The sequence below is a fragment of the Mizuhopecten yessoensis genome, unplaced genomic scaffold, assembly GCF_002113885.1.
Source record: "Mizuhopecten yessoensis strain PY_sf001 unplaced genomic scaffold, ASM211388v2 scaffold11183, whole genome shotgun sequence".
In the NCBI taxonomy this organism is placed as follows: Eukaryota; Metazoa; Mollusca; class Bivalvia; order Pectinida; family Pectinidae; genus Mizuhopecten; species Mizuhopecten yessoensis.
This window is the reverse complement of record NW_018408921.1, coordinates 1,389,754-1,413,822: the sequence shown is the minus strand read 5'-3', so window position 1 is coordinate 1,413,822 and position 24,069 is coordinate 1,389,754. Positions and strand designations below refer to the sequence as shown.

Genomic DNA, 24,069 nt, shown 5'->3' with positions numbered 1-24,069 from the left:
AACAGACATGACTTGACTCATTCACCCCTGAAGACACATTTGAACTCTTCCAATTAAAAAAAGGTCATTATGAAATTTCAGGGGTTAAAGAGTTAAGGAGGTATGCTACCTAATACTACGTGGCACCCAGGGGAGTTCCACTCTATTAAAACATCTGTAAAATAATCTTTTATAAATTAGCAACAGAGACTTAGTTAGTAACTGACACAATTTAAATTTACACAATGAGAGTATGAAAGATGGTGTGAATCCTAAAAACAAATCAAAGGTATGATGCCACATTATCAAGCATTAGTTATATCACCTTCTGAGGCAGTTTGACCCTGACCTCTGTTCAGGGTTCAAAATAATTGCTGAGAAAAAATGGATATTTTTGGGGTAGCCCTTGTAACATGTTATCGGTAAAAACAACAATCGCTCTTGTTAGATTTAGTGTAATGTGTGTGTATGTGAAATAACTAGAGGTTGTGAAAAATAAAGAAAGCTTATCATCCTGAAATCTTGTCATTATAAAGTACATCAAAGTGTAGCATCAATCTGTTAAACTGCATTTTTCCAACATTATATGGCAGTATCTAAACAATAAAATCAAATCCTCTTATTAGCAGCAAAAACTATTCTCTTGTAAGTCTTCCCCCTTTCTTCCTTCTTTTTCCTGTTGCGCCTTTTCAAGATGTTTAATCCATTAACCTTTTCATCTCTAAAGTCACATTTGAACTTAACCAAATCAAAGACTGGGGCAAGTCCAGTTTAAATATGTAGGGGTGAATGAGTTTATTGTAGGACTTTTACTGAGAACGATGGTAGAGGAGTATTAAAGCACAATTGTTTGACTTTTAGTCACATTTTGTGACCAATCTTTGCCATAATTCATGAAGACACTGGTCGTGTTTAAAATATCTTACTAGTATTTATGCACGCACATTTTTTCTGTGATTTCAGATTCTCCAAATAAATTAGTTTAAAACAATTAGGTAGAGTCTGTCTTAGCGGCCACCTGTTATAAAAGGTCACTAGGCCTGTTGTTAGTGGTCACTTTTTCTCCCCTCAAACCTTGATTAAGCAGCTACCTATCTTAAGCAGTCAACATCACAATCCCCCGAAGGTGACTGTTTAACACAAGTTGGACTGTATTTAGAGTGTTTGTGGGGAGATTGTGACTGTTCAACACAAGTTGGACTGTATTAAGAGTGTTTGTGGGGAGATTGTGACTGTTCAACACAAGTTGGACTGTATTAAAGAGTGTTTGTGGGGGGATCGTGACTGTTCAACACAAGTTGGACTGTATTTAGAGTGTTTGTGGGGAGATTGTGACTGTTCAACACAAGTTGGACTGTATTTAGAGTGTTTCTGGGGAGATCGTGACTGTTCAACACAAGCTGGACTGTATTAAGAGTGTTTGTGGGGGGATTGTGACTGTTCAACACAAGTTGGACTGTTTTAAGAGTGTTGAGGGGAGATTGTGACTGTTCAACACAAGTTGGACTGTATTAAAGAGTGTTTGTGGGGAGATCATGACTGTTCAACACAAGCTGGACTGTATTAAGAGTGTTTGTGGGGAGATTGTGCCTGTTCAACACAAGCTGGACTGTATTAAGAGTGTTTGTGGGGAGATTGTGACTGTTCAACACAAGCTGGACTGTTTTAAGAGTGTTTGTGGGGGGATCGTGACTGTTCAACACAAGTTGGACTGTATTAAGAGTGTTTGTGGGGAGATTGTGACTGTTCGACATAAGTTGGACTGTATTAAGAGTGTTTGTGGGGAGATTGTGACTGTTCAACACAAGCTGGACTGTATTAAGAGTGTTGTGGGGGGATTGTGACTGTTCAACACAAGTTGGACTGTATTAAAGAGTGTTTGGGGGGAGATCATGACTGTTCAACACAAGCTGGAATGTATTAAGAGTGTTTGTGGGGAAATTGTGACTGTTCGACATAAGTTGGACTGTATTATGAGTGTTTGTGGGGAGATTGTGACTGTTCAACACAAGCTGGACTGTACTAAGAGTGTTTGTGAAGTGTTACAGCTGTGACATCTTGTGACACTACTGTGTGCTATCACAAACACCTTTTTATATATATGGAAGGTGGTTTTGTCAGAGGGAATACTATAATAGGGAAATGCTTGTCAATACTTCCTGTTGGAGAAAGATTGACAAAGGCTATGCTGTGAGCAGCATGTCAAATGCAACTGTTGACTGGTCGGGCCAGAAATAGGACAATGTAATCTGACAGAACACAACACCATAAATATGATTGGATGACCTCTAGTTACCATCTGCTTAACAAACCCATTCCCAATAGAAACAAAGGAGACCGGAGCTCCAATAGATATTTTCTCCATTGTTCCCGGCCCCCCCACCCCATGACATTTGACCCTTGTACCTTGACCTATACGACCACCGAAATCTATTCAGGTGTAGAACTTGATCTCATCTCATAATGGTTAACATATCTGAAACACAGACATATATATTGATGCAGCAATTTCTATATAGCCAATTTTGTGTCTACTATTGCTATGTTGTTTGGAGAATTTGGGAAGACTCTGTGACCAGTAAAATATTCGAAAATTCCAGATCTTAAATACCCATCTAGGTTGCTTATCAAATTAAATACGGTAATTATAAATATGTTTATGAAAATACTGATAGTTAGGCCTAGATAAAAGAGCAATATGTTCAACAACATTTTATTAAAATCTTATTTCCTTTAAATATAATGATCAGTTTGAGTTTAAACTCACATAATTTTGATTTAAGTATGGTATTATGAAATATCTATAAAAATTTGGTAAAAGCTATTTTAAACTTAAGCACAACATTGAGTGTGTTAATGTTGACATGCGTTGGACTGTTCAGTACGAAGTCATAGTAATTAAACGTCATACTCTCCCACTTAAATCTGTAATGTGAACCAAATCTAGCAGTCATGATTTCAATTTCACATTTATTGGTAAAAGTTCAAGCATGTAAATCACCTGGATGTTAAATGTCAGAAGGAATCACGCGTTGTTCTGGGATGTTAAATTGAATGTCCGCTGGGACAGCTGAGGGTGTGTGGGCGTGTCAGGTTGTGGGCGTAACAGTGTGGGCGTGTCGGATCGCACTGATCTTTACAACCATCACGTACCTTACATCAAATGTAATTACTAATGAACAAATTTAGCAGCAGACGACAACGAGAGGTTGTGTAAGTGCAAAGTGGCATCGATGGGTTGCAGTTAAAGCTCTTTGGTTTGTCTCGTAATTTGAACACAATATAGAAATTGTTCATACCTGTGACAGACTTAAGTCCATGATTTCACACGAGTTATCTGTCTTAACTCTTTCCTGAGTGTGGAGTACATACTCATTATGATATTATAGGTAAACTGACCAAAGCACTGTGACGTCTGACATATGGTCAAATCAAAGTATATGTGACATCTTGTGTCTTGCGTTAGTCCAATAGTCATTACGTACATTACAGAGTGATCTGAGATTACCACCATTTCGCTTTTCTGTTTCATTTATATAGCTAGCTATATGAAGGGGCCGCCACAAATAATAGATTTACCACAGTTGTCCTGGTGTCTTATTAGGAAAAATCCTGAATACCATTGTTGAAAATTTGATTACACATTTTGATTGGATCATGATGCACATATGATGTTGGGTCACCTAATCAGGAATTCAGATGGGAGCCCACCTTAGGTCTCCCATAGAATTGAACTAAATACTGGGAGATTTCCGACCAGTCAAATTTTCGCACTGTGACAGTAAAATCCATTTCTGCCCAATATGAAATTGGCCCTTAATTCACACTTAATTACTATATATAATATACTGTTTACAAAAGTTTGCTGTAATGGTAAATTACCTATCACGGAGGGCGAAAAAGGCGAAAATTAAAATCCAGAGAACATTTTCCAGTCTGACAGTTTCTGATTCAAATCAGAGACCCAGTATCCAACCAAACAACAATTGATGAAGAAACGATAAAATGTTGTTTTAAACACTTACCAGGAATTGACAGCAGCATATTGAATGCAATATTCCGGTCAGTAATTTGCTTGAGACAGAATCATGGTGAGTCTTTAAACTAACCATTGGAACACACACTGATATTCTTCATTACCCAATCCTACTTTATTCACATTACATAATGGTGGATGTATAAATTCCTGATTTCCTTCAAAACAAATATTCATTTATCTGTGTTGTTCAATCTCCTCATAACAAGTTTGATATGTGTCACATGATAGTGACCCTTCAATGGCAGACATTAGTCCTCGAAAAGGTCAATAATAGATGGCATTCCAATCTAGGCTTTTACACTCCAAGAGTAACACAATATTTAGTTTTGGGTTGCTAATCTGATAGAGCTCTCTACTGTAGGAGGTCACAAAATTTGCTGAACATCATCCGTTGCATGATTTCTAGCCTTCAGGTATTATCTTTTTCATTTTCTTCTGGCGTTTTTTTACACTGTGCATCCATGGGGTTTAAAAGAACCTCATTAAGTTTGTGGACATGACCAGTGAAGCTGTTTGACCTTTTGGACAAATTTTACGATCATGGTCAGTCTATAAATTAAAACTCTTTATTCATCTCAGACCAGACATGAACATGTTTATAAATGTTGTTTATTTTCAAAGGAGATTTCTGGTCTATAGAATTCATCTAGTTGGCACATAACTATATATCCAAAATCTCACCTCTTCAAATTGGCATATTCATAGTCCCAACTCACTGTGTAATATTCGCCAAATGCTGAAAATATCTATATATATCCCATACAAGGACCACACATATGTTTACTGGTTCCTAAAGGCAATTTTTTAATGTCCATGATCCATATTTGTCCAGTCAAAACTGATCAACTAGTTGTTAGAGCACTTTACTGTAACTTATATTTACAGTCTGTTTCTCTGAACTTGATCCTACAAATTCTTAGGGTTATTTTCTTTCACATCAATGAATCGAACAGTTCAAAGACGGTATCAATAATAAAAAAGTTGCATAAAACCTCTCGTTCACCATCCAAATATCCCTTGCAAAAACTGACAAGGTTCTTCTATTGGTGCAGATTTCTCTGGATCACTAATAAACATACTGACATTCAACTCTTTCCGAACCTGAACCTGAAAAATCCTCAATGTCCCCGTCTAATAGTTGTCAGTTCTTTCCAATTTTGATCCAGATTTTCATGAACAAAGCTAACTGACAGGGTTGTCATGCACTTAACTCCTGTCGAGAAAATCCTTCTGATTTCTCCTGAAAAATACTGACCATGCACCCGAATTTAGATGGGAGCAGGTCGGGTGTGGCGCCTGGCAGCCATTGTGATCCGACATTAGGGCCTATCAGCTGTGTGGCCTGGCTGCCCCCACTCAAGGACTTATCTCTGCCCAGTGTCAACAGGACTGTGTCAACAGTTAAACACGGTCTGATAAGGACCTCAGACTACATTCATTTCACTTCCCGGTCCTATTGTTAACATCAAACTGTACCTTTAATATCAAAATCCCACTCTTAAGAAGGCCAATTTCAATTAGACCCACCTTCCACAAATATACCTGTTCAGAACATTGTTATCCAATAGCAATTATATTGTATATCATTTGTGGATAGGATGTTATACGAAAAGTTTGTGTCAAGTTTCTCCAACTTTTAACAGTTGTACAGTGTAACACATTTACATTGAACAATTGCATGTAACAGAGTTCACTATAAGGCCATTTTTTATTCAATGTTTCTACTAGGAATCAAATTTTGAATTTTGAAATTTTAGTTAAAGTTTGAAATAGGTTTTCAAATTGGTGCTGTGGCAGTCGTGTCGGATTTTTAATTAAACGTAAAAATAACAACACTTTGTCAGGACCAGCAATAAATCATTTCAACAAGTTTCAGTTAATTCGGCTCATTCTAACTTTCTTTGATGTATTGTTTTTNCACCCCCCAACCCCCACCCCCGAGCTAGTTCAAAAAAACAACAACACAGTACTACCTCAGGGTTACATTGGCAGAGTTTACGCTATTGGAAATTTTAGCCAGCCAATGAAAGTGTTGATTTAGCATAACAGTGGTTGTTCTTCTGAGACATGCCAAATTATGTGTCACGAGAGAAAAACATCAGACACGCAATGTATTCACCTTGCCAACCAAAATAGGTACGCCATGTCAATGTCCTTCTCCTGAACCAGGCTCTCTATACAGTTGTAATCACGGAGTTATATGTCTTCAATTTGACACAATCTATGAAACATGGAGACTGGTATCCTTATCCATTATTTACAGCAACTTGGCCAGACAGGATTGGGTACTTTCATTATAAAATACTAGTTTGTATTAATTATGACCACCCAATAATCTACATTGCAAGTGTGTCATTTAGTTGTTGTTTTTAACCCATTCACCCCGATAGTCACATATGAACTTAACCAAATCAAAGACTGGGCAAGTCCAATTTATATATGAAGGGGTGAATGAATTAAACAACTGAAGTATTGTCATAGACTTGTTTAATAAAACATATTCGTTAAGTCGTCTTTAACAAAATCTTGTCTTCTTGTTAACGACTACAACATTATGGATTTGAAAAAAGAAAGTAGACAACTTAGGACACACACAAAGCGTGCAATGAATATGTGCGGTGTTCCGACATTTTCTGTTAACCTGGAATACATTAGAACTCTCCTATGTGTGATATGCTACTGATTTATTTTCCAAAAAATGAGCATTGCATTTACCCATTCACCCCTAAAGATACATTTGAACCTTACCAAATCAAAGACTGGACAAGTCCAGTAAAGATTTATAGGGGTAAATGAGTTAACGAAAAACACTCCACAAATATTTTTTTGAATTCAAATTATAGGATCTGTGCAGAACTGGAGAAAAACATGCTAAGAATTCAATATTTTATCAAAAAATCTCTAGAATGAATACTACATATCGCCAGCATAGGCATATCACATTGATGATAAAATCAGCAAAATTACTACATTTACGACAAACACGAATCTTGGGGCGAGAATGACTGCTGAGTCTCTATGACTATGAATTTGTTATATAGTGCAGAAAATTGGATGTAATTGAACGAAAATCCAATCTGTTGTTGAGTATCCTTATACCCTGATTCTTTCGACAATCTGCATGCTATATGACGGTAACTCAGGGGCGTAATATATAGCACCAGAAAGGGAAACTACTACACAGTTCAAGGTGATAGTCAAAAATCTACCATTTCCTATACCGAATTTCAAGGAATTTCAACATTACCACCAGGGACTTTTTAAATAAATTGAGAAACCACTGAATAATTTAAAGGTATACGGATCAAGATGTCACTTCAAACACAACCATAGGACATTTCATAATACTAGTTGTAGATAAGCAACATTCAAATTAGATTGCATGAAATCAATTTTGAAGGAAATTGTCAAGATATAAATAATCTTAAGTAATAACCCGGATTAGAAGCTTGTCAATGTACCTGATACCCCAGTCAATAACCCTTATACCGATCTAAATACCCACTAATGTTTGGGTCAACACCAAGCTAGTCCCATTGTCCCTAACACAACTGTGTTATCGCTTTTCTACAAACTTTAGAGTTTTCCTTCACCAAGGGATCACATATGCGGGTGACTGACCAATTGTGGTTACTGTGAGACACTGACCAGAGACGGTCACTATGATAAAACTGACCTTACCACATGCAATGAAGGTGACTTTTAATTTTACCTCCTCATTATAGGAGGGAGACTCCCTCATTTTGAGAAAAATTACCAATCTCCCTCGAAAACTGCACATTCCAGTCCATACTCGCACAAACTCAAAATCTACATCCTGTGGTCAAATGATCAAATGATCAAGTTACTGTATGTTATCATTATAACAGGTGTGTCTGAACCAAATGTATGCTTTTTGGAGTAATTGTGATTCATAGAAAGATAAACTGAGCAAAGTAGTTTCAGCAGCATTTAACACACTTTCTCATATTGTAAATATGTGATAAAGGAGATCTAGCTCCCTAATAGGAGGTTCAGAGATGAACACCTATGTGATAATGATATACATCAACTATCAGGTGGGTCCAGCACCAAAGATATATGCTACCTTACATGCTATACTACATTGTATGTTAGTGTTACTTCCCCTATCTAGGACAAGCACTGCAGTTATAAGCTATCTTATATAACTATACCTGCAATGGGTGTTCGAGTTACCTCCCCTATCTAGGTCCATTTAAGGGAATATGCTACCTAATACACTATACCTGTGATGTTTGTTAGAGTTACCTCCCCCTATCTAAGGTCCATTTAAGGGTATATGCTACCTAATATAGTATACCTGTAATGTGTGTTAGAGTTAACTCCCCCTATCTTGGTCCATTTAAGGGTATATGCTACCTAATAACCTATACTTGTGATGTGTGTTGGAGTTACCTACCCTATATTGGTCCATTTAAGGCTATATGCTACCCAATGCACTATACCTGTGATGTGTGCTAGAGTTACCTCCCCTAGCAAGGTCCATTTAAGGGTATATGCTACTAATATACTATACCTGTGATGTGTGTTAGAGTTACCTCCCCTTATCTTGGTCCATTTAAGGGTATATGCTACCTAATATACTATACCTGTGATGTGTGTTAGAGTTACCTCCCCTATCTTGGTCCATTTAAGGGTATATGCTACCTAATGCACTATCCCTGTGGTGTGTGTTAAGAGTTACCTCCCCCCTATCTTGGTCCATTTAAGGGTATATGCTACCTAATACACTATACCTGTAGTGTGTGTTAGTTAATACCTCCCCTATCTAGGTCCATTTAAGGGTATATGCTACCTAATACACTATACCTGTGGTGTGTGTTAGAGTTACCTCCCCTTATCTTAACTTTTTAAAACTCGCAATATCTACACAATCTAACGCTTTGAAACCTGAGTTCTCAAAAGGAAATCTACCATGTGTTTCAATCTGCCCCTGACTGCACAAACTTAAAGATCATGTATAACTGTGTGCCACTATTTGCAGTAACGAATGAACTGTATATGTTCAGAAATCAAGAACATTCAACAGATATTTAAATATTTAAGAATTCACAGAGTTGTGTTCACAAGTAAAGTTGTTTCAAACTTAAGAATGTTTGTGAATTAAGTGCCTGAAGGTTGACATACATTGTATATCAAATGTTGTGTATGTGACATTTTCTACCGGTGATGATTAGCTCGCTAACTGACCATCACAATGACAGAATAGCATGTTAGTGTACAAATAAACGTCTTGTGTTTGGTACTAAATATATATATAAACGGTCACTGTAGAACAATAAATCACATTTCAACCATAGTACATGTCATAACCTGACAGGGCTAATTCTCAGGCCAACCTATCAAGGCCCTTCTTTCCCAAAAAGTTCTCACAGATTACAGTACAAAACACAGTTCAAATTTTCGAGAAAAATTTTGAACTCATCTCTGAAAGGGGAGTTCAAAATTTTCAAGAGAATACATTATATAACTTATTATGGAGGCTGAGCGTAGCAATGCAAATAAAACAGATTTTGTAAATGCCAGCATCAGGTTTGTTCTAATATGGTCTTAAATCAATTTATTTCTATCAAGTATTCATGTTTGAGACCAATACTCAAACAGAAAAAGCTGAACAATTCTATATCTGCATTGAACCAATACATTTACAGTACCTTTGAATCCCAAAAGTTCCTCTGCTACATTTGCATAGAAAGCTGGTCGAAAAAAGTCAGGCTCAGACTTAATTCTGCTTGACCTCATTATCAATTCAGAAATTGTAATCCCAAGTGGATAGCCGATTCAATCTGTAGATCATATATCACAATATCCTCCTAGAACACACTGTTGCAAGAGGAACAAATAATGTTCTGACGTTCGCAAAAAAATGAAGCTCCGGAGTCGAGCCAGCGCGATCGGCCAATTAACTAATTAACTGTATGTCAGGCTGCAACCTTTAAAGTTTCGAGCTTTTAATTACATCACAACTCCTCACCTTGGAAACACGATCAGGTTTCCCTGACAGAAATTGAATGCTTCCACTTTAGATTTGAGTCGTTTGTAATCAATGAAGTTTCCACATCAAAATTGATTTTAATGTTTCGATGTATACGGAGCTCACAATGTTCCGAGAACCATCCACCTTTCTGATGCAGTCTATCACTAACAAGTCCAGCTGTGGGATACAGACTAGAGGTCAGGGGTCAAAGGTTATATAGCTCTCGTGGCCCTCCAGTTGAACCCAGTAGATGTCACCTCGTTGCCATGGAAACTGTCTGCGACCAATTCTTCTTACCTTTCAGTCTCAAAATCATGTCATTTGCTTCATACAAATATTTGTAATATTGTGCACAAAGATGATATATTTCAGTGAAATTTATCTCAGAAATAATGCATTAATATATCTCCAGTATATTCATTTGAAGAAAATATGACATTTCACACATGACATTCATTTGTATATTGTGTAGTTGTAGTGCATGCATACATCCCAGTTGTCCACAAGACTGTCAGTGTGGTGGACAACAATATCAGATATCTCATTATTGGAATAAATTTGTGAAAAATGGCCAATCAGTTTCCATGTATGATTATTGAGCACAGGCAGTGGAGTGTGATCTTGCTATTCCTGTACATCCACCAAACACAGACATGCAGGTCCTGGAGGAAAAGTCTGTGAGATACCTTACCAGTAATCACACTGAGGGAAGCAGTGGAGACTGTTGATGGCTTTGTCTATCTGTATAGCTAGTACAGGGGCAGTGATCTCATAAGGAATACCACACAAATTGGGTCAGGAATCAGACCTGAGACATATCAAAGTAATCGCTGACGGCTCACTGCTCACGACAAAAGCCTGATGACAATTTGCTGACAACTGGTTGGATATCTTTTATAAGCAGTGTTTATATTTGAAAAAAGCCTTGACAAATGTATAAGGTGATATCTGCAAAGTAACTCAGAGCTGTATAATAAGATCCTTCCATTACATGTATTCATTAGTTATAATGAATTGAGGCTCAGCTGGTACACCAGATCCAATCACTTATATTCAGGTAAATTAATCCGCCAAGTGTAACACAGTCTGGACACGCTATCTGACGGGGCTCTAACAGGCTGTATAAGGCTACTATCTGACCAGGACTGAAGCTATCTGACGACATGCCGACATACTGTTGTGTTCAATCTTCACATACTACCAGTGGCTTATGCAACTGGGGTGCCCAGGGATTTGAATTAGAGGTCACTAGGTCAAAGGAGACCACAATCACACAGTCACATAGAGTTAAGAAAGGACTTGGATTTTACAATTCTGAAGTCTCGCTGATTGTTCACAAGTCATAAAATAGTGGTTGCTTCAAATAACAGGGATGCACAAAGATTGAATCTGGGGTCACTATAGGTCAAAGGTGACCACGACAACACAGTCAATAGAGTTGAGGACTTAGATTTATCAATTCTGAAGTACCAGTTAAACTGTCTGTATAGTGGTTGCTTCAAATGACATGGATGCCCAGGGATTTAATTTGAGGTCAAAGGTCAAGGTCGATATATAGTTAATTTAAGAAAAATAATGTATTGACTAGAAAATTGAGTGTTCAGTCTACATGCAATGCTTGTTAATGTAAGGCCGAGCAAAACTGTTTAAGCTCTCACAAAGGACAGAGTAAGTTGGTAGGTAAATGTTTTTTATGTTTATTTTACATTTTTTTAAGACAAGGGACCTCATTTCCCACATGTATGCAATGTATATCATATATACTATGATATGGGTTTTTTATGGGCAGCTTCTCACCTAATTGAAATCCTATCATTTAAGGATCCCCGTACCACTGCTAAAAACTGTTTACTATGCATCACCAACTGTTTTTCCAGTAAAACTTAGGCTTTGATAAATCATTTATGACAGAAAACAATACCTTACGGGACTGATATGAGATATACAATTGTCACAAATATAAAAATAAAATACCACAAAACACAATCAACAGAAGTTTAAAAATTGAGGTGGGCTAAACCAGGTTTTTAAACCCAAAACTTCAGGTTCGTATGCCGTCCTTCTAACTGATTTGAGCTTCCTGGTCAATGGAAGTGTCCTTGCCCAGTCGTGCTAGTTACATTCAAAACGGAAGTTAAGGGGAGGTTACTGCACATGTACATACAAAAGGTCAGTGTAGTGGAACAGGGATCCTAAAAAGTACCCATTGCATGTGTATTGGGACTATGGAAGGATCTGAAAGTTTGTTTCTGTTGACATATATTTGTAATGTTGGTACAAAATACAAGGGTTTCCTACGATTCTGCACGTCTGCTTTTGAATTATTTTTCACCTTGTTTTATGGAAGGAGTTTCTGATGCACTAGTGCATTTATAGCTAGCCCACCAGTCTTAGGGGTGATCATCCTTAAGAAGTAATCCAATCTTTAACAAATGTCAACCCTTCTACGATAATTTGAACAAGTAATCTTTGATTAAGAGATTAAAAAGAATAGAAGCTAAATATAACCAGTTTTTTGGGGCATACAATATTCTCAGCTGCACTGCAGCAACACTGTATGGCACTTAGCCCTGGCAAAGTAATGTCTGAGCATGTCTGCCTACTTCTTGTACTGAAATATTGATGTCCTCTGCAAGCAAACCAACATTTTCCTATAGATTGAACATCAATGCATTTCTCATAGGCCGACGTCATGGTGTCTAACAGACTAAACCTTCGGTTAAGATCAGGGCCTGGACTACATCATAGGCCGACGTCACTATGTCTAACATACTAAACACAGGCCGACGTCACAGTGTCTAACAGACTAAACATAGGCCGACATCACAATGTCTAACAGACTAAACACAGGCCGACGTCACAATGTCTAACAGACTAAACATAGGCCGACGTCACGTTGTCTAACAGACTAAACATAGGCCGACATCACAATGTCTAACAGACTAAACATAGGCCTATGTTTAGTCTGTTAGACATTGTGACGTCGGCCTATGTTTAGTCTGTTAGACTAAACATAGGCCGACATCACAATGCCTAACAGACTAAACATAGGCCGACATCACAATGTCTAACAGACTAAACCGTCGGTTAAGATCAGAGCCTCCACTATATCATAGGCCGACGTCACTATGTCTAACAGACTAAACACAGGCCGACGTCAGTGTCTTAACAGACTAAACATAGGCTGATGTCACAGTGTCTAACAGCTAGACTAAATCGTGTGATAATCAAGGCCTGGACTATACATCTTGGGCTGATGTCATGATGTCTAAAAACTGGACCAAATATTATGATGTAATTTCAAGGTCAGGAGTTCCTTACAGACAGATGTCATAGTGTCTTAGTCTTGCATTGAAACTGATGGCCTGTATTCCATCTTGGACACACATCATGACATCTACAATCAAGGCACATGCCCTTATTCATGAAACCGTTCTCATGCTCAAGCCTGGATTATGTGCTCAAACCAGCTTGCTTGTAACTTACTTAAATCATGTGACGCAGTAAAAATATTCAAGTGCAAACATTTTAACCAGTTTTATGCTTGCAGTTTCTCTGATTTTTCCCCAAATTTAGGACAGAATGTGTTTTTTAAATTATTTATCACCGAAACAAGAAATCGGGCGTGCTTGAGCACAGAATCTGAGTTTGAGCAGTCCCAATCCAAGGACAATGTAATCCTAGTAATTCTGCGGAACAGACTGCCCTCTACTCGTACTGTCAACTGAAAATGTAGTTCTACTAATTCTACAGAACAGATTGCCCCTCTACCCACCAAAGAACTTGTTTAGTCATTGAATCTTCAGAACAGATGCCTCCCTCCTCCTCATATAAGGAAAATGAAGACCTGATTCTACAAACCTGGCTGAACTACCATGGAACCACCTTAACTTTAACTCATTTACCCCTGAAATTTTATAATGAACTATTCCAACCTATGAATTGGAAGAGTTCAAATGTGTGGTCAGGGGTGAATGAGTTAATTACTGTAATTATGCATGCATTCATACTGAAAGTAAAGTATTTGTTGAAAGTAAAGAAGAAATATTCTTTTGTTAAAAAATGGTGTTTCGTTATTCAATATATGTGCAACAGCATAGATTTTACAATTCAAAAACAAAGTAAGCGTTTTTGGTAAACTGTTATTATCGATAAAAGTATGCGGACACCCTTATTTGGGTAGGCGCCCTTAATCTGCACCATCCAGTATATATAAGTCTTTCATCTTATCAGAGTTTTGCTGTTTGTGGGGTCATATCTAGCCTGTGTTTCAACACCCTCTGATCAACCTTAGTAGGCACACATTCAACTTCCCCCAGGTATTCCTAAGTTTGCGGTCAGTCGTTATTCAATTTTCTGTCGAACATATTTCCAGTTTGTGTTCAATATATATGGCTGTAAGACATTAGTCAAGAGTGCGTTGTTGGTTTTTCTATCAATTGTCTGGAGTTCTCTATCAACTATAGATATTTAAAATTTTCTGTGAATTTCCTGAGGTCAAGGTCATAGTGACCTAACTATAGTGCCTTGTGCACATTCATTTGGAAATGCAGGTACACTCAAAGTTGTATCCCGATAACTTTCACAGTTTAAATGTTTTAGCTCAAACAAGATTTCTCGGAAAAAAACTTTTCCAACCTTTGAATTGGAAGGGTTCAAATGTGTCTTCAGGGGTCAATGAGTAAACAAGGTTTTGCTGTACTCTTATTTGACCGCTGACGTTGAGATCAAGATCACAGTGACCTAATTCACGAGTTGCATTACCTTCATTCGGTGATGCAGAGGTACAGTACACTTAACAGTTTATCAAAATACTTTTTATGGTTTAAAAATTGTATGTTTAACAGTACAAAACTTATATTAAAATACAAAACGTACTGAAATAATCAAAATTATACTACCGTACAGTATTCCATAAACATGTGGAGAAAAATGTGATTGTGAAAAAAAATTCCCTTTTATTTTGGAAAGGAACAAACATTCTATAATTTCAGCAGGACAAAATATGATATTGGTGAAATAATCAAAAGATTTGTATCCACTAGCCTAAGCATTGCCTGCCTGAAGAGTATGATATCCAGAAAGACCCTTAGTTGTGTCTACCTGAAGAGTATGATATCCAATATGACCCTTAGTTGTGTCTACCTGAAGAGTATGATATCCAATATGACCCTTAGTAGTGTCTACCTGAAGAGTTTGATATCCAATATGACCCTTAGTATTGCCCGCCTGAAGAGTATGATATCCAATATGACCCTTAGTATTGCCCGCCTGAAGAGTATGATATCCAATATGACCCTTAGTATTAATTGCCCGCCTGAAGAGTATGATATCCAATATGACCCTTAGTAGTGTCTACCTGAAGAGTATGATATCCAATATGACCCTTAGTAGTGTCTACTTTGCATTCCTTAGAGACCCAAGACACAAAATTGGACCAGGAAATTATCTACTGTAAAAGCAGACGTTCTATTGTGTATATATTTTCAATTAGGATTCCACTTTAACACCCAACATTTTCATAATTGTAGATCTACTACATATACCTGGGCAGCACGTTTAATGTTTTATCTCAGGTAAGTGCAGGTGAGGTGATGAATTAGAATAGATTACAAGAAATACCTGTAGTAACGACCTGTCGTTAATCACACCTGTCTAACCCAGGTATACGTCACTGTGACCTGTTCAACAGACCTATATGTCAGTAAAAGTTGACTCCATACTTCACCAGGTAGAAATACTTACCTGCTCAGTTAATGGAAACATCTTTTCCCTGCTCACAGGCTTCCAGTTTTTTAACTCATTAACCCCTGAAATTTCATAATGAACAATTCCAACATTTTAATCGGAAGAGTTCAAATGCGTCTTCAGGGGTGAATGAATTAATAGATCTTACAATCTGACTGCATATTTTGTCGCAAGTCATTTGTCTACTACAATTACATGTAGTAATGTCTGGGGTCAGTTATGGTCATTTATGGTCAGTTAAATGGTCAGATAATGGCAGTAGAGTGTAGGGGGCAGCTGATCAAAGGCCTGTAATTATAACAGCATTACATCGGCAATATTTGATTTGATATTTGAGTCGTTTTGTGTTATTTTCTATGATAAAGTAATACTTCGCCTGTTCCTGTGTGTATTTGTGATGTCATGGTTTAAAAGAAGGAAAGTTGAGAAACATTACTTTGTAAGTCACTCAGCAGTTTTAATTAAGTTTCTCCCCGTACATTCCTACTTATTAAACAATATCAGACCCCTGTACATATGAACAGGGTCCAAATCTATCTGCTTTAAGAATAGAGCAGATGAACTTTTTTCATGTAATTAACAAGGCACAGTATCTAAGAAACGAACAAAGGGTCATAACTCTGTATATACTGGGGAACAATACACAACTGAAGGATCCCCGTCCCACTGCACTGTGAATTTTCCTATATACAGTAACCTCCCCATAACCAGATAAATCCATCAGTTTGTGCAATCTGAAGTCCAGGGTTCAAAACCCGGTCCCGTATTCATGAAACCGTTCTCATGCACATTGCAAGCATGGATTTTATGGTAAAATCTGATTTCTTGTTCTGGTTATAACATGATAATACAATTTTATTTTTGTCAATGATTTTGAAAAAAAATTTGAAGCGACTTAAAGTCGAATACTGTTTTCCATGTTTTCATTTGACGTTTTGATTGTTTGACATGATTTAAGTGAGTTACAAGAAAGTTGGTTTGAGCACAAAATCCATGCTTAAGCATGATAATGGTCTCATGAATACGGGCCCAGGTCTAGCTCCACTGACCTTTTTTACACTCAAAACACTATTCTTACTTTCATTTTGTTTATTTCATCTTTATTATTTCTGACAAAAGTCCCGCAAGGTATGGTTTTCTCGTCAGAAATGATTTATCAAGGTTATAGACATGCTGGTAAAAACAGTTACCAATACATAAATACAGTTTCTGGCAATGGGACGGGGATCCTTAAGTACACTCTGCCACCCCAAAGAAGTTCTTGCTTACAAAATTTACCAGTAATGTAAGTAACAGAGTATTGAGATATGCCCCAGACATTGAGACTCAAAGTGAAAAAAGGACCACAGAAACTGCATATAGTTGGACAGAAGACCCAAGTTTAGTAATGGACACTCCCTCATCCCAAGGTATACAAAAAAAAAATGAATCGCAAATAACACAGTATATGAGATATGCACTGTGATGAATGGTCAACAAAGGGCTATAACTCTTTATATAATGGACAAGACCCGGTTTAAGATATGACACTTGGCTATCTAAGATGAACTAGCTAACATACAAAATGTTGTCAATTGTGATTGATAAAGTATATGATATATATCCTGGGCAAAATTAAACAATTTTTTTTGCAAGTAGCTGACTAACAATATTAAAGTCCTTGTATATTTTGTATAACTTGGGTAAACGATGGCTAATTAATAAAGATTGTGCATCTTCGTTAGAAACTTTTTCAACAATACTTATAAATGCAGTGTCATGTTTAATAGCTACATTCTGCAGGTTATTGTTATTTTTTTCCTGAAATATCCAGAAAAATAAAGATAAATTCTTGTAACAGGTACACATAGGAACAAACTGTAGTCCTCTTTACTTCAATTACTTAACATACCAGTTAAGCATAGTTGGTATGGAATGTGTAATTTACAACCTTAAATACATCCCAATAGGGACAAATATTACCTGTTATACCTGTTTCACCTGTGATTAGCTAACACTTTAAAGGTATTTAAAGCTATGTACAGATTGCTCACCTGTACAACCTAGCAGAACCACATTTATATATAGACATATGTCATTTACCTGTACAGGTATGACACCTAATTGCATGTCACCTTTGTGCATTACATGAAATATTGAATGTCTTACAGTAACATGGTAATATTAAGATCAAAATGCTTGATATTTCAGTCTTGTCACAGTAAATTTCTATTCATACTAGTAAAGTAATTCTGAATCCAAGGCTATAGGGTGTATTGAAGTGACAGGTACACTCCGGGAGAATGAGTGATAGATAGCTGTCTACCGACACAACATACAATATCGTTAATGGCCTATATCTCTCTCTATACAAGTCTTAAACACATTAAACACAAAAAGTCAAGTAAAAGAAATAAAAGTTATTTACCTCTGCGAATGGAGAACTCGTTGGGCAGAGAGTAAAATCTCTCATGTCGGAACATCCGGCCGGCCATTTTGCGGTGCCGTTAGGGTATTACATGTGTAGACTGGGAGATAGATCCAATAATAGCTCAAAGATCAACGTAACATGCCTTATATACACAATCCATTGATTAAAATCTTAGCGTCGATTAATGATAATTCTTGCTTTAAATACACACACCATGAAGTGGTAAGGCTGGAGTTGACTGGGACTAGATTATACCAACACAGACAGTACAGTCAACTCCAGAGCGACAGACCAAAGTTGGATATTTTCCGTGTCATTAAAATTTGTGCCGTGGCATGTCAAAAGTGTTGGTCTACACCTCAGATTTGTGCCACTCTGGGTAGAAGTCATTCACTCTCCGCATAAAATGTGGGGCCCAGTCTCCATCTATCACAAGTGTATTCCGGCACAGAACAGACCCTACACTGTCTCTGGCCCCTGATAATCAGTGAGTAAATGGGCTTTTTTCACCAGCTATGACTCTTTATGAAACAGTCAGTGTATATATATATAATAGGGCCAGGTATAATGACATTGCTAATAGGTGACCATCATAGGTAATCAATGCTCTGTAGGCATTACAGGGCTAATCAGCTCCAGTATAATTACCTTTACAATTACAACTAATTCAGAGGTAACCAAGCACCAAGTAACTAACTCCAAGGTAACCAAGCACCAAGTAACTAATTCAGAGGTAACCAGGCACCAAGTAACTAACTCCAAGGTAACCAAGCACCAGGTTACTAACTCCAAGGTAACCAAGCACCAGGTTACTAACTCCAAGCACCAAGTAACTAACTCCAAGGTAACCAAGCACCAAGTAACTAATTCAGAGGTAACAAAGCACCAAATAACTAACTCTCAGGTAACCAAGCTCCAAGTTACTAACTCCAAGGTAACCAGGCACCAGGCTACTAACTCCAGGGTAACCAAGCACCAAGTAACTAACTCCAGGGTAACCAAGCACCAAGTAACTAACTCCAAGGTAGGTTACTAACTCCAAGGTAACCAAGCACCAGGTTACTAACTCCAAGGTAACCAAGCACCAGGTTACTAACTCCAAGGTAGTACTAACTCTAGGGTAACCAAGCACCAGGTTACTAACTCCAAGGTAACCAAGCACCAGGTTACTAACTCCAGGGTAACCAAGCACCAAGTAATTAACTCCAAGGTAGGTTACTAACTCCAAGGTAACCAATTACTTAGTAACTATTCCCAAGCTAACCAAGCACCAGGTAACTAACTCAAAGGTAACCAGAAACAAAAGGTTAATTACTCAAAGGTAACCAAGCACAAGTTATCTACCTTTAGGTAATCAGCAACAAACAGTAACTAACTCAAAGGTTACCAGCAACAAAAGGTTACTTAGTAACCAAGCTCCAGATAACTAACTCAAAGGTAACCAAGCACCAGGTTAACTAACTCAAAGGTAACCAAGCACCAGGTTAACTAACTTAAAGGTAACCAAGCACCAGGTTAACTAACTCAAAGGTAATCAACTCCAAGGTAACCAGCAATAAAAGGAAGGTACCTAACTCCAAGGTTACCAAGTACCAGGTAACTAGCAACAAAAGGTACCTAATTCCAAGAAAACTGACCAAAACAGTTAACCAGCTCCATATAGGTAATAAACTCCTCTTTTGACTATAAACTCTTAAATTTCCCCTATAATAGTCAACACTCAAAACACAACTCCTATATTATTCAATATTTCAGAAAAAAAAATATTCTGTATGCAACTCTTATTCAAATCTTCAGTTGAAACCCTATACTACCTGGTATTCAACTCTCCAAATTAATGAAATTAAATCTGCAAGTGAACAATCCCTATAATATTCAACTCTTCAGATGAACAATCCCTGAATTATTTAACTTTACTATTAACCAGCTACAGTATTCAACTCTCCACATGAACAATATTTATGGCTGGATTCTTTCTCGTCACGCTTTCTCGTCACGCTATGTCACAGATCCATTGAATCATCACCGTTACTTTGAAAACACAACTTCAATTCAGATCAAACATCATGTACAAAACCAGACATTGTTTCTCAGATGTCAAGTGATTTCTAGCCGAGATGAACCACAAACTCAGCAAAACATTCCTCATTTATATTTTGAGAACGGTGTGGAATTTCAAAATCCTTATTGAAGTACTATTACTCCCTTGTAGCTGACGATCTTCGATCTTTGAGAATCTAATTAGTTTTGTGACATCATATCGAAGAAAATTATCTCCTGAGGTGCCGTTTCCCACCTCCTGTCTATACACTGCCTGAGTCTTCCGTCCTTAATCTTTGTGTGGGCAAGTGTAATCTCATATGATCTCTTATCCAAAGATCCTCACAGCTGCATCAACATTATTGTCCACGTTGAGGGTTCCTGTCATGGTCGAAGTTTGTCGGTGGTTAATTTTTTTGTTTTATCCTAACTGATGGTTTACCTGGTGACAGGTGACCTATTATGGATGCGTTACCTGTCGGGGATGTGTGAGGTGTGTTAATGGACCGATACACACCAGCTTACTGTTCTTACATCATTACACAGGCAGGCCCCATAGACATGTCACAACAAAGTTTTGGGGATTATCAACGAGGATTTACCTTATCCATCCATTACTTTACCAGTAGCGTATATTGGTGAAGACGTAAACGATGCACTTATTTGACAGAGTTCACCGTGTCTATAGATATAAACCAGCTTTTGTCTCCACTAGCACTGTAGGAAATTCAGTCACTTTTAATGTAAAACATTCCTCTAAGCAACATAAAATATTCCTCTAAGGCACTTTTAATGTAAAACATTCCTCTAAGCAACATAAAATATTCCTCTAAGGCACTTTTAATGTAAAATATACTGCAGAGTTGTTTCAACTGCACACTACTATTTTCTTGCACAGAAATAACAGGACTAGCCTAAATTTAGTCTAAAATTGTAGTTTGCTAATTTCCCGATGCTGTCAACACTGTATCCACATAATGAGATAAGGTTTCATTATTTCGTAATCATCCGTTGGTCTAATATTGATCATTAACAGTAAGTCCTTAAACCTAGACTTACTCTTACCCTAACAAAATCAGAATTATATGTTACAGCATTATAAGATTCATCTCTGTTCTATGTGAAGCTATATGTTAAATACCAGCAGTGTCACAAATCCGATTCCTTTTCTAGGTCACTTATTTCCACTCAATCACATCTGAAATTCCTTCTTTATTTGATTCCGGTGATTAATCAAATTATTAACATGCAATACAACAATCAATGGGATTGTCCTGAATTCTGACATTTCACGGTGTAGACACAAAGATATTGTCTCCCCTGAATTCACTCACGTCACAGTGTTGATAGCTATCTTTCTTGAATACTTTTATGGTCAGAAAAGATTCCTAAGAATGTTTTCTCCCCTGAATTCCTTTCTTGTCAGTGTAGATGCTAGAGAATTATCTCCCCTGAATTCCTACATATAACAGCGTGGAGAGCATTACTCCCTTGAATTCCTTCACATAGCAGTGTTGATGCTTGAGAATTATCTCCCCTGAATTCCTGATGTCACAGTGTAGATGCTTGAGAATTATCTCCCCTCAATTCCTTTCATGTTACAGTGTTGATGCTTGAGAATTATCTCCCCTCAATTCCCTTCATGTCACAGTGTAGATGCTTGAGAATTATCTCCCCTGAATTCCTTTCATGTTACAGTGTAGATGCTTGAGAATTATCTCCCCTGAATTCCTGATGTCACAGTGTAGATGCTTGAGAATTATCTCCCCTCAATTCCTTTCATGTTACAGTGTAGACACTACAGCATGTTCTCCCCTAAATTCCGTTCGGATTGTAGATGCTTCAGCATTGTATTCAGATAGGGAATAGTCACTGGCCTTGCCCTTGCACTTTACAATGGACAAAGCGAATATGACGGCCCAGGTAGAGCAATATTGTTGTCGCTACATCTAATGACTGATGATTCAGGTAAACAACAGTCCAAGTTGAAAGTTAACGTCACATCCTACACCTTATGTTGATAAGACGATAACTTCACCCCTGACACTAGTACAGAACACCCCCCACCCTACCTAAAGTCAGTGGTCCCATTCCAGCCGTCACACAGCCCTAAATGTCACAGCATTCAGACCACCTAATTTGTGGTTACACACTGATGGTCATCGCTTTGATGACCAATCAGAATGGTCAATTTTGACCACTGGCTAAAATACCAGTGTCTGGTAATGGGGTGTGTGTAATGACTATTTACTATGGAGTCCAGTCAGTGATAGCCTAGAGCACCTGGCCTGATCAGAACCTTACGTATGGTCAGCTTGATCTAGCCTATCCAATAAAATATTTATACAATCATTATTGCTATATCAGCATTGAATAAATCAAATTTATTAAGAACACATATTTTGCATTAACAAAACAACTATTTTCTTGACTGACACCCACTACCAGAAAAGCTTCCCTGACCAATGATCATCAAGCCACATATAAGTTTCTGACACTGACGGTGACAGACAGAATGGCCAGAACTCTACCAGACAGTTATGTTGGCCCTGTTTGTTTTTACTTTACTTTCAGGTGATAAAACAAATAATCTGTGTCACAGATCAACAGACAGACCTCAAATAGGGCATGTACACACAATGTCATTGTCAATCGCCATTTACAGACACATAGTAACAGACTTTGGCTATTTACAGATAAAAATATCACTGATTTTGTTTATTTATGGGTTAATATCATAGATTTATCAGAGATTTTGTTTATTTATGGGTAAATATCAAAGTTTTTATTAACTTAAAAATCAATGTCAAAGACTTGGGTTTAGTAACAGATACGTTCTGCATTTACAAATAAATATCATAGAATTTGTTTATTTATGGGTAAACATTATAGACGTTTTTCATTAACAGTTTGAATTTCATAGATTTCATTAATACTTGGTTTATTAATTTACAAGTTTTTCACTTTTATCAACAATGTCCCACATAGTGTCAGACTAAACAGGTTTATTGAGACACAATATTTTGTTCAGACTATACAGGATGTTAGAATACACAGGACACATTTGGTAGATTTTTTACATGTAAATCTTATATACAGGTGATTGTGTAAAACCCTCTTCAAAAAGAAGAGCTGAAGTTTAAATATATATTTATTATTGGTTATCCGGTAATAAATCCAATAACTGCTGGATATAAATTATAGATGTTTCTGAAGTATATTGTAGGAAATGTTTAAAAAGAAAATATCCAATGCAATGAAACTCTTACATATAAAAATCACATATAGGTTCAGGTGTACTCGTTCCTGTTATTGGTAGGAGGATATAACCATATTTACCCAACAAAAAGCCCAAAGCCCTTCCATATTTAAGGTTTAACTCATTCACCCTTATACATATTTGAACTCTTTGATTTTGTAAGGTTCAAACGTGACTTTAGGACTGAACGGGTTGAACAGGCTGAATACAAGTTTGAAAACCAACAAGAGGCCCATGGGCCTTAACGGTCACCTGATATATTTATACAGAGAGTTGATTTTGTTTTTAACATGAACAGAAATATTATTCAAAGTGAAAAAAAACAATAAAACCACCTTATTCAATATCTAGCATACAGATTTCAGACTAAAAAGTATTTCAAACTAGCACCTCTGATTCTAAACAAGGAAAATGAAGAAATTTTAGCACACTGACTCCTTTGAGCCCCACCCTACAGCCCTTTGGGGTAGGGCTAAAGTATCATATGCCATTAAAAACCATAATAAATTTGCCCCCCCCCCCCTCCTTCCCCAGGGGGTAAATGTGAGACCCAAGGGTCATAAACCTTAAGACCCTTCCAACTATGAAGAGTATTT

General features: G+C 37.2%; 1 protein-coding gene across 7 annotated transcripts in view; it reads right to left on the bottom strand.

The window, feature by feature from the left end:
* The window catches only part of LOC110440519 (pleckstrin homology domain-containing family G member 5-like), a 172,046-nt gene that overhangs the window by 67,662 nt on the left and 80,315 nt on the right, over window positions 1-24,069 (bottom strand). The gene's annotated exons all lie outside the window — the stretch shown is intronic.